Source organism: Blennius ocellaris (assembly GCF_963422515.1).
Source record: "Blennius ocellaris genome assembly, chromosome: 3".
Taxonomy (NCBI): Eukaryota; Metazoa; Chordata; class Actinopteri; order Blenniiformes; family Blenniidae; genus Blennius; species Blennius ocellaris.
The window spans coordinates 13,574,439-13,587,218 of NC_137652.1; the positions used below are offsets into that span (position 1 = coordinate 13,574,439).

At 40.8% G+C, this 12,780-nt stretch overlaps 1 protein-coding gene across 1 annotated transcript in view; it reads right to left on the reverse strand.

Annotated features, from left to right (window-relative positions):
- adgrl3.1 (adhesion G protein-coupled receptor L3.1) overlaps window positions 1-12,780 on the reverse strand; it is a 119,941-nt gene that overhangs the window by 101,043 nt on the left and 6,118 nt on the right. The window contains exon 2 of the mRNA XM_080520590.1: window positions 6,102-6,182. The gene's annotated coding sequence lies outside the window, so the exon portion shown is untranslated. The remainder of the gene's footprint in view (window positions 1-6,101; window positions 6,183-12,780) is intronic.

The following is a 12,780-nucleotide window of genomic DNA, read 5'->3' on the forward strand; positions in this document are numbered from 1 at the left end:
CCATCAGTCTCAGAGACAAAGCTAAAAATATCCTCCCAGTGTCATCAAACATATGTTAAAGACCATATTTAGGGAAATTCAAGATGCGTATGAATTGCATCAGCCATTTTCACAATGAGAATCAATCGTGTTTGAAATGCAAGCCCATAAGAATCAGCGTTGTGTGATTGCAAGGGCAATGTGGTTATTTTCCGCATGGGCACAGACCACAACTGTTGCATTTTTGATAAGGTGTATCCATCAATTTTCTGAAATAGCACAAAACTGAGGACACAATGAGCTCCGGCAGGATATATGGGTGGTGATTTTGAAGCAATCAATTGGGACAGCAAAGGTAAACACAGTGCTAAATGTCAGCTGTGGTGATTGCGCCACCACAATATCACCTCGGGTGGGAGACCCAAATAACCAAAATCAATAATCTAATCATTTCATATTCAAATCACGCGGCATAGAGGTCTGGATCTTATTGCAATTTCATATCCCCAGTGTGCTGATGTATTCCAATCAGCGAACCAGAGCAGGCACAAACAGGAAAAATATACTGTAATTCAACAAAGCGACAAGGTTGATCACAATGTTTAAAATGGGTGTTTAGCCTTTCCTGTGTAGATACATGTAACAGATAACTGTAATCACATATTACAGAGGAGTCAGTAGACAAAAAAAAAAAAAAAGAAATGCTTTAAGTATTACATTCAGAACATTTCATTCCATATAGGAAAAGTGAAAGAATAAGTTTATTTTTAGTTGGAAAGTCCAAATAATCCAGGGCATGTAAAACTATATTTCTCTCCTCGTTTCATCAATGCTTAATTGTGCCAGTGAGACACATTTGATCAAATATTCATCTTTTGCTGCTCAGATCTCAAATTCAGGTTGTGGCTTGAGGTCTTAAACATCGATTCTCTTTCAAAACCATAGCACTTCTGGAAATATTCAAGTTCATGAAACAAAAGGCAAATTTAAAAATAATTCATATAGGTGTCTGTGGGGGTCAATGTCTTTCAATATAATAACTGAGGGAGGCACACAAAGAGCACATTCACTGTATTTAATCTGCATGATAAAGGAAAAGAGGGCCTTGTTTGTTTGTAGAGTGCAAATGTGTAAATGTGATCTAAAGCAATAACCAGTAAAGTGAAACTATCATCTTTGACCAAGGCATCTGTTCTAACTGATGCATTATCCAACATGCTAAAATAATGGGCTTTCATTATTTCTCAGTTCCGAAATATATTAAACAAATGTGATGTGACCATCAAAAATAACGTTGTGATATTTCACAAACTGGTGGTTTTTTTAAACAAAAAATATAAAATCTATGCTGAAGCATACAAATAGAACAACAAACCTCTACAGTATGCAATGGAGATAATTGAACTTGTAAACACACGCATGGAGGGAAAACATCTGCGAGTGCATCTGCTCATCATCACACCAAGCCCGCTGGAAATCTACATTCACAAAATACTTGACTGTACACAATTAGCGCCGGCTCGTAAGTAGAAAATCACAAACGGAGAAGACGCAGTAGAAAAAAAGGGAGCGATAGCAACCACCATAACTTGTTTTGCTACACGTACACACTTCACACAAATAAGATGGCTCATCCTTCCTGGAATACAGCGTCCCTAAATAGCTGCTTTTTCCAAGTTGTTGACAAAGAGTATCTCTTTGGTCTATTCCCTGTCGCCGAGTGTGTGCACATGTGTGCGTGTGCATTCGTGTTGCGCCGGGTGTGTTGGGGGTTGTGCTGCTGCACAATGGTGGCAATGGTAGTTGTGTTTGGAAGCGGCGTACAGGTGGGTCTAAGTGCATTTACGTCAGTCTGTATTTGTGTGTAAGTGTGTGTGGGTGCACGCGTTTGTGTGGTTCATTAAGTCTGTGTGTAAGTGTGTGGATGTGTGTGTGTGTATGTTTGCTCCCCAAGTGGCCTGTCTCGATCTAAGGAGGAAAGAAACAGTACATCAGGGAAAAGACTGGTACAGTATCTTTAGCACAGTCAACAGGATACAGAGGAACCAGACAGCAGACATGTTTGAACAACATGGGACAAACTTAAGGCCAGCAGAAGGCATCCTGACTGTAATTGGTGCAGTGCACCAATTTAATGATGAATTCGTCAGCACCCGCACCTGGAATAATAACTGAAACCGCCACACTTTTGTGAGCTATCAGTTGTTCAGGCTTCATTTAGCGTTGGCTCATTGACTAAGAAAGAGCACATTCATGTTTGCATGAATAGCTAAGAGGGAGTCGCGGCGAGGAAAGAGGGCCGAGCCGCGTTCACACTTTAACACAGTCGCACCTGGGAGCTGTGCGGCACAGGCGCACAGTCTCGCACTGTCGGACACGGAGCTGCTCCACTGGAACAGTAAAAGGTTAAGTGCCCAGAGGTCGCAGCCCTGATGGTAGTTGTTGAGGGATTTAAACTGCCAAGCTTTTCACAGCTACTGTACGACTCAGATTTTAAACCGTGACCTTTCAGTCACAAGCTCATTTCCTCTGAGCCTGTCTCTTACTGCAGGTCAATAGATGACTAGTGAGGCTAAATGTAGTGATGCTGTGCTGACATAGTCAAGTGCTGTGCTATTGAAGTTTCGAGAACAATTTTGCTGTTGATTGATAATCAACTTATCTGCAAAATAACCATTTTCATCTTTCACTTTGCCAGTATAATATTGCACAGATGAATACCAGTGAGACAGAGAAATTCTTTGAATACAATTCTCTTCCATGTGTGTTGTAATTGTTTGTTTTATCTCACTGGTTATTTTATCATCGGGATTAAAGTTGCAGAATCGAAAGCCTTTTGATAAAACAAACAGATTGTTATTCATCTACTTTGACTCCACTTAAAAGTTACAGATCAAGTGTTACTGTTTTTAAGTGTTTGATGTCTAGAAGATAAAAAAGTCCCGGTCTTAAAAACTAAGTACATTTTGAATATTATATGGAAAAAAATATATATATGCCAAGTCACATGTGTTATGTTGTCAGTAATTACACTGTCATATATCCCATCTATTTGTGTAATGGAATTCTAATTTACAGTGATTATGACTAAAGTGAAATAAAAACTGCTTCAGTATGATCAAATATTTAATACATTCAAAACTCCTTGAAAACAAACATTATAGAAGCTTGTGTACCTGGTGTCGCTATAATTTATTGTTGTTCTTAATGATCCAACAACCATAAATAAATGCTCACAATATCTCTATGAAGCTAAATAATTTATTCTATTGATTTATTACTGAGTACTGACGGAAAGAGTTGCATACTCATCTGTCAGTTTCCCATCTATTACAGTATGTGTCAGGTTTAGTGTTTCAGAAACATCTGCCTCATGCCCAGCCCTGGGCGTGTTCTCTGTGTACATGCATGTAAATGTGCAGGTTTGCATGTGTCTGTCTATGTGGACAAGTGCAACTGCAGAAGACAGCTCGGTCTAATTGCACAGGTCCATCTGCTGATTCTGGAAATCAGAGTCTCATTTGTATGAATACAGACCAGACAGACACATGCACGCTCAATCACGCACGCTTGCACAAGTGCCTGCCTCAAAGGCTTCAACTTGGACCCTGTACAATCTGCACACTCTATGGCAGCTGTGAGGACGGCATTGACTGGCATGGTTACCAATATGGAGTCTTTTGTCTTAGAACAAAAGCCTCTTCACTCAAGGCAAAGGTCACATTAAAACACAATGAGCCAATGGTGTGTGTGTGTGTGTGTGTGTGTGTGTGTGTGTGTGTGCGTGCGTGCGTGCGTGCGTGCGTGCGTGCGTGCGTGCGTGCGTGCGTGTTATGAGGACTTGCATTAAGATAGCACAGTCACGGCTGTCTCAAACTGGAAAATGTCAAGGTTAAGACATTAAAGTTATTGTAACTAGGAAGCAAATGTAAGTGCAACGTACTCAAATCATTATCTCATTATCTGTGTGTTTGTTTTTTTTTATCCTTTCCTATTGTTGGGCTGGATATTTTAAGCAGAAAATTTACATTTTGTCCTAAATGTTGTTGTGTAAAGATTTCAGCTAGTTTAACAAAGGACCACAATGTAACGGGTAAACAGTTCGGTCAGAGCATCTCCAAAACTGCTGCTCTCGTGTGGTGTTCCTGGTTTCTATTAAAAAGTGGTAGAACGAAGGAAAAGCAGTGAACTGGTATGTTGAGGGAATAAACTTCCCAGTGTGTTCTGACTGAACAGATGAGCTCCAACAACTCAAACTGCTGTACAAGTTAATGCAGGTTCTAATGGAAATGTGCCAGAACAACAAGTTTGTAAGTGAGAAATGGGTAAATAGTCAATGTTAGGCAGGTGGTCATAATGGTTGGACCTATCCATATTGGTACAGAAACTGATACAATATTCAAATTCTTAAATTCCCAAATAATTAAATAACAATTGTTTACATCATTTAAACTGCATGTGTACAGGTGCTTGTCAAAATGTATTGTTTTCACTGAACTTACTGTAAGTGTGTTTAGTATGTATGTGAAGCAAGTGATTATCTACTGGTCTCTCAGAGTACTGTGTATGTACTGCAACGTGACTCAATTTACATGTAATTACTGTTAAACCAATGAAACTGATATGGTTCGGATTCCAGTCTGCACTCTCCTCAGCTCTGTGGTAAATGAGAATTGTGTATGTGTCCATGTGGTGCAGGAAACACCTGTTTTGCAGAGAGAGAGAAAAAAACAACACTTCCCATACAAAGAAAGATATATCCCATTTCCTGTTGTTCTTTCTTCTCACTCATTGTTTCAGGGAAATAAAGACAAAATGCAGCCTTGATATCACAGAATAGGATTTCAAAGTAAGCATTCTCAGACTTATCAGAGTCAAGGAAGGAAAGCATCTGGGGTGAGACACACTGTACAGGAAGTGCATTCAAATCGTCCCACAGACTGAGGTGGTGCACACACACAAACACACAAGCATTCAAGAATGTAGTCATGTGGCCGAAAAGTATTTAGCACAGGGCTGCAAAAACACCAATGATAAAACTACGAACCATATTTATCCAATAAAAACCTCAAAATCAGCCTTCTGATGCACACAGGTGATATCTGTATTATTTGTTCCATATGTAACCTTCTCTACTTTTCTTAAAAGCGGATGAAAGTGGTAGACCACTCAAGACAAATGGCCTTAGCAATTAAACAGATAAACCTGAACAGATTACAAGCACTAGCAAAGAAAGAAAGACTCAGACCACCATCATTCACATTGCTGCCAGCCAAAACAATCAATTAGAGATAGGATCTCACATGAAAACATGACCTCAGGGTTTTTATACAGCAAAGAAGCAATATATTTCTCCTCTTAGTGTAAAACTGATGTCTACTGGAATACTGACAAGCTGTCAATACGTAGGAACTGCACCGTCCTCTATTGCCAATAAATTGAATGTGCAATTCATCAGCCCAACTCTAGGAGACAGTATTTCTAATTAAAGGGGAGCTCGTAAATTCGACATTTTACAAGTCCTGCTCAGCTTGTAAATACACTGTAAATAAGATGTGGTGAGTGGCTTCATGGGCAGATGAAGGTCTGGGTTTGCGGCTAAACTCCTGCTGATGCCTTCAATGAACAGGAGGCTGATTGCAATTAATTTCAAACTCAGTTTTGCTCCCAAAAGGCAAACAGAGCACTGTGTTTCAACACATACAATGCTTTTCATGTGGAGCTATTTTTGAGATTTGCGTCTTGTTGCATTCATAGCACATGTAAATTTTATGTCAGTTTGTATTTTTCTCTGAAGCTTGGTCCCATCTGATTGGATTAGCACGTTGAGAGAAAACATTTGTTGGGCCAATTAGAGCGCTTCCTGGCACAGATGGAACCCTGGTATCTCCAGGGAGAACACTGGGTCATATTTGGGATCCAAAAAAGCATAAAGCATACTGTGGAGTCGGCAAAAGCACACCAGGTGTGTGTGTGTGTATTTGCGTGACTATCCCCCAGGCCAAAATCCGCCTGCTGTAAATAAGAGTGTATTCTGAGTCAACATCTCAGGTTAAATATGTTAGAAATTATTACAGGGTGAGGCCGTGTGTATATGGATCAGAATACACAAATTATCTTACCTGTTATAATGTGCTTTGCTTTGTCAAAGTGAAATGAAACCGCAGAGAATCACATCTCAGTGGCAGCTGGATGTCCTCGTCCTGGAGAGATGAGACAGGGAGAAAGCAATGAAGGAAGATATCTCGAGAAAGACAAATCCAAAAAGGGAGAAGGGTGGCGTTATTTGAGCTCAGTGAACTGAAGTCCCTGTCATTTTTCATAATAGAGACAGATCGCTGTAATATATAGTGAATGTGGGGCATGATGTGAATAATGGCCCCCCTCCAGATCGTGTGAATAGCCATAACCCACTCAAACATGAGACGATGACAGTTCACAAGCCACTTCCATGAGTCATTGCTTGTTTAGGGTTTGTGTATGTGCAAGTCAAAACATGCGTGTGTGTGTGTGTGCATGCGCGCTTGTGCACTTGTGCTCTTCCTCGTAATGACCTTCTAAGTGTCGGCGTATCAAAGTCTACAATGGTCTATCTCTGTGCTTGCTCGCAGTTTACAGCTGAAAAGCTCTCTCAAGCCATGATAACTGGTTTATATGGGTGGCATTTCACCGCCAAATGCTAGAGACACTTTTCAAAACAGGAAATTGTTAGCTCAGTTTCTAGAAGGTAGGGTGTCAGTTATTCACACTTAGAATGTCTCGTCTTTTTCTTTTTGTGTCTTCGTCCACATATCCCTTGGCATCTACCCTCATTTTCTACCTTTCTGTACTATGTGTCTCTCCCTCTCTGCTTGACAGTTTTATCTCCCTGTTATTCATATTTTTTTGAGAACCCCTGTCTTCCATCTCTCACTCCATTTCTTCGCCCTCACTTTCCGCCACAACTTCTTTCACAATAAACTTTGCAGCTGCCACATCACACTAGGGGTCAAGCTCGATGTATGTGCTTATTGACAGTGTGGGTACTGAAGCTGACCGTGTACACAGGTTTATGTGTACTTGGTGATGCATTACCGTGTCTGTGTGTGTGCGTGTGCGTGCGCGCACCGTTTTCTTGAGACTGAGGAAATACTGTTTATCTGTTTGGCCTTGAATTTTCTGTTTGTCTTTATCTGTTTTCCATGCAAAATGTTCACACACACACACACACACACACACACACACACACACACACACTCACACACACACACACACACACACACACACACACACACACACACACACACACACACACACACACGCCCTCTCTGGGGCGCTCAGACAGGGTCCTGCCGTAATTGGGTCTATTAGCCAGTACAGGAGGCCATGAACAATTCCTCTATGGTCGGGTAGGCAGAGACTGCAACAACAGATACATTCACTGTACCGTGTTTGTGTACATGCACATGTTTGCATCTGTTCATGTGTATGTATGTAAATGACTCCCAGAGTTGTGTGTGTACACATGCACAATAATGCACGAGTATTGCCAGAGGCAACAGAGAATAGGTTAGGTGATAAGCTCGCCCACCAGTACGCCACCTTCATTCACGTCTCACTTTTTTCTCTAAGAACACGGTATACATTATTCACATGGGGTTGGTCAACAATGGCTGTATCCGTAAAGGAGAAATCAAAGAGCAGAGGTAGGAGAGAGGGGGGAAAAAGCTGAGAAGTGCTGATAAAGGACCATGTGGAACTCAGCAGAAAGTTTGATTTTTTTTTTTTCATAATGAGTCCATTTAGTTGCACTCATCAAATGCTGCAATCCATTATTACATTAGAGATTGACTTTACTTTTAACTTTAATCAATGTGCACAGATCAACAAAAATAGAGGACAATATAGTGAAGACATGAAAATAACTTTGTGTTACATTTTTGCATGAGTGCACATCATCAGACAGTAGTTAGGACGCCACACTTTAATTTTAGATCCTTAATATGTTGCCTTAAACTTGCAATTCATTGGGATCAGAGGTGTCAAACTCATACAGATGTAGTTAAATCTTTGTTTTTGTTTTCGTGTAAAGAAATACAACTACAATCTGGAAATATTCACATCTGATGCACGTCACAAAACCTATGATAATGTAAGTAATCCGTCTATAAAGCTGTTACTTTTTCTGTAAAGAGGTCACCACAGAATGTCATTGGAACTTGGGTAATTTTTACTCCAGATGCATTTTACAAAACATATATTAAACAGCTAGATGTTTTGTTTGTTTCTAAAAGTGGAATTAAAAAACCAAAGGTTTCTCAGACTGCACAATAACTGCAGTGTGTGTTTTTTCACCAACTCATCCTTAAAGTATGAATCGATAGTAATCTAGTTTCTGTAGCAAAAAGAAAAGGCTTCCACTGCTGGATCTTGCTGCAATCAGCTGTTCAGCTCCAGGTCTTATTGTTGAAAAAAATTACATTTGATGTCTTTGTTGTAAATTGCAATGTTATTGTGTGGGCCAGATTGGAACATCTGGTGGCCCGGTTTTAGCCCAGTGGCCACATGTTTAACACTCTTTAAAGAGCTTTAAACCATTTTTCAAGCCAAGCTTTCCTTAATTTAATATGTTTCAGTTACATAAACTAACCATGACATTCATTTATTGAAAAAAAAGTAACAGTGAAATATCCTCTAACTCAATAGTACAATAACGGTTTTGCAGAATCTTTGAAGAGGATTTAGATTTATCTTTAATTAAATTTTCAAATTTTTTTGCTGTTGTGCTTTTGCTATTTCCTCTATCCACTTAAGAATAATGTTGTATTGATAGCAACAGATTGCTCAATTTCTAGTGAATCCATCTCCAAGGGCCAATCACATAATTTCTGCTCTTGGCTGCTACAGGGCACTTCACTGCAAACCAGCAACTGGCAATCAATTTTAAGGGGTAAAATTTATGACTGTCTGAATACAAACAGATAACATACGATTTTGATCAAATGAAGGCAGTGGGGCAATAGACGGTGAACGGTTGCTACAAGCTAAGCGAGAACACTGGCCGGTGAGGTTTTGGGCAGTGGGAGCAGCAGTATGACTGAACAATAGATGGATTGCTTTTTTCTTCAGTCTCTGGGCTCAGTGTCTTCACGGGGAAAAAAAGTAGAGTAGATTTCACATGATCGATGCTGCTCATTTTCTCACAGTAAAACAATGGTGTTTTCTATTATGAGAGGCAGTGGTTGTATTGATGTCCCATGTCATCCCCAGTATTCATCAGCAGCTATATGTAATTAGGAAGACTTTACAAGATGCTTTCATGATGAGTCTTCATATAATTATGCCTCAGACAACAGCCTACGTCATAACACACCAGAAACTGGGCTGTCTATGCCTGATGGTGGAGATTTATTGCAAATCCAAATTAGTCGAGACCTCCTTTTAAAGGGTGGAGCCCCCGATCAAACCACAGTACTTTCCCTTGGGCTTCAACACATTCAATATAAGCATGAAGAATACGGAGTAGTAGCGTATATGCTCTGCTCAGGCGTAAAATTAAAGACCCTTGTCTATGTGCCCCACATAAATCTTTAAAAGATGGAAGGAGAAAGTGAGGATGAGGAAGGGAAGTGTACGCAATGAAACCAAAACCTTCCTGATTTGTCTGGTTATTGTGAAGCATTGAACTGTAATCAATTGTACTCAACCCTGGACAATGAGATCTTCCAAAACAACGATGCACAGACACACAAGAGTTAAGCAGCAGCTTGTATGAAAGACACACACACGCACACACACACGCACACACACACACACACACACACCCATACACACACAAATTATCACTCAACCCATGAAGAGGGCTTACAGTAACACCCTGGCATTCATTTTAAGCAAAGATTTGTTCCAAAAACACTCAATATCATTAATCAAAAGTTTTTCTTTCGCACTCCTGCACAGCAAGCACCACAGACCAATATCTCGCACTCTTGATACATGTGATGGATGCAATCCCATCTATCATACCAAGAGTCACCGAGCGAGAGCCAATCAGTGGGTTCAAAACGCTTGTAAGCACACTGAGGGAGAGCACGCATGCAGTTTCTCAAATGGTTAGAAAACAGACATGTGGTCGGGGTAAGTTATTGCTGCAGGCCCAGAGGCCAAAATGGTAGTCATCTGTCTTTGTGTGACACTATCAAGCCCCTTGCAAAACACAGAGGTGGTAAAATGATTTTATTACAAAACGTGAAAGATACATCAGGGACAAATTGACGAGGGCTGACTCACGCCAAAGGGGCACGCTCCTTTAATCTCAAATGAGTTTGAATGTTCTCAGCAGAAAGTGGACCACGCAGCGTGTTTTACCGTCACACACTGTGAATGTGCTAAAAGTAAAGCTCGCAGATTTGTGCACTGTTCTCACAGAGCATTATTCACCGACCAGTCAAAGGGGATTTAACCTTAGGCGGCATAAGGTGTGATATTTACACCCCAGGCAAGGCGAGTCAGCTCAATAACACAAGGGAAAAACACAAAACAGTACAAATGATGTCAACCTGTATTATGAAGCCATTGATCATTGCTATGTTTGCTAATACCTTTGTTCCATCAAGCATGACCATCCAGTCACCCTTGCCTGTCTTCAGCCTATCATACCACATCAACAGAAAAGCTCCAGATCAATACTCCCTGGCACATATTCTCACTCCCAAAGACTTGGAATGAAAATGCCATTCGATATCAATCATGATCCCAGCTGTGCCACTGAATAGGTACAATAAATGAGAGCATTATTTTTTTTAATTTACCATCAAATGACCAGTTCCATCACTGTGCTTCAACTCAAATCTTTCCGTCTAGGTTATGCTGAAAGGAACCAGATGAACTGAGAGTGGAAGATGTATGTAATGCAGGTAAAAGTAAAAGCCCAGTAAGCAGGAAATTTAAGAGGGGCCCGGAGATGATGGTATTAGAGCAGACGCTGATTGTGGACAATCTGCTGAAGAAGGAAAAGATATGGAATGTATCATTGGTGTAAGTATAGTGCATATAAGAAGCATGCAGGCTCTGGAGACCGGGGAAAGGACAAATTCACAGCGTACAATAAAAATTGTAACAAAATGTACCTACAAAAATAAGGATTACTCAAAACAATGAAATGAGCGTTCCCCTCTTATTGTCCAAGCCCCACAGTCCTAAAGGTGGATCAGCCCTGTCCTATAATGGCACAACTGAGTCAATCTTTAAAAAATCTTGCACTTTCAAATCCTACTGTCGTCCCTCCATTGATAAGAAATGCTGTGTTATACCACGGCACTGAGAGATTTATGCCCGCAGCCCTGTGATGACCTCATTGTTCATTGCCCCATAATTCAAATCTGATCCGCTGTGTTGCATCACATTGTACATGACTCATTTCCATGCACCCCATTCTTTAAACAAGCGAGGCCTCCCCAACACGCCATAGTCAACCACACAAACAACCCGGCAAAGAATTTCCCATCAATACTGTGGTGACTGACTTAACACTTAACACACACAGCCACACACTGTTTAAATGGACTGAACTGGGAAGAGAAGAAGACGTGGGGGGGGGGGGGGGGGGGGGGGGGTGCTATTGTAAATGATTTCCTGCAGAGACCAAAATAATCGGCGGACCTTTGAGTGAGCTTCTTAAATCACTCTGGCCTTGTACACTGATTCTCCATTCAGATCCCTAATGGCACTGTGTGTGTGTGTGTGTGTGTGTGTGTGTGTGTGTGTGTGTGTGTGTGTGTGTGTGTGTGTGTGTGTGTGTGTGTGTGTGTGTGTGTGTGTGTGTGTGTGTGTGTGTGTGTGTGTGTGTCACTACTAAATATACAGCTGCAGGCAAAGTCTGTGTACATCTGTGAGTGTGTAAGCTTGTGCATGAGTGTTGACATACAAGAGCAAACGTGTGTCTGAGAGTTGATGTCTACTGCATTAATGTGCACAGAGAAAGCAATCTGTGTGTGTGTGTGTGTGTGTGTGTGTGTGTGTGTGTGTGTGTGTGTGTGTGTGTGTGTGTGTGTGTGTGTGTGTGTGTGTGTGTGTGTGTGTGTGTGTGTGTGTGTGTGTGTGTGTTTCTATAGACTGAAGAGAGCTCTGAGTGGAGTGCAGGGAGGTGAAGGACACAACAAACTGAGGGCCAGAGATGTGTAGACGGCAACTATGAATGGATAGCTTGCCGTTATTTATTGAAAACAAAAAAGAAATCACTACTACTAAGAGTCCAAGTTCTACAAAAACTATAGTCCATAGAAACATTATGTAGAAAAGATCTACTTTAACATGTACAGACGCGAGAGAAAATAACTATTACCATGGAAACTGTTGTTTTGACACACAAAGAAAGGGGTGAGCCAAACACCTTCAATTATTTATTCCCCCAAAATATAAATACATGTATTATTTTTGCAGAGGAAAGTAGGACAGCGCAGAGCAGTTTGCAGTGACTTCAAAGCCCAAGGCCTTCCTTCCTGTGCCTGCATGGGTGTTCTACGGGTACTCGAGCTTCTTCTAACCATCAAAATTCTATTTATTTTGGTATTCCCTGACTAAATCACTTCTAGGTCTGAATGTGTGCCTGAGTGTCTGAATCTCTGTGTTAACCCTGTGATCTACTTGTGACCTGTCTGGGGTTTAATCATGAAAAAAGTTTAGTTTGATTTGCACCCATACTAATGTTACCATCAGACCTAGTTCATGCTGGACAGCTGTTGTGACGTACATACTGCACCATGACTCTCATGACAAGGCTGTGTACTGAGCTAAATACAATACAATGAATGTTGGGTCATT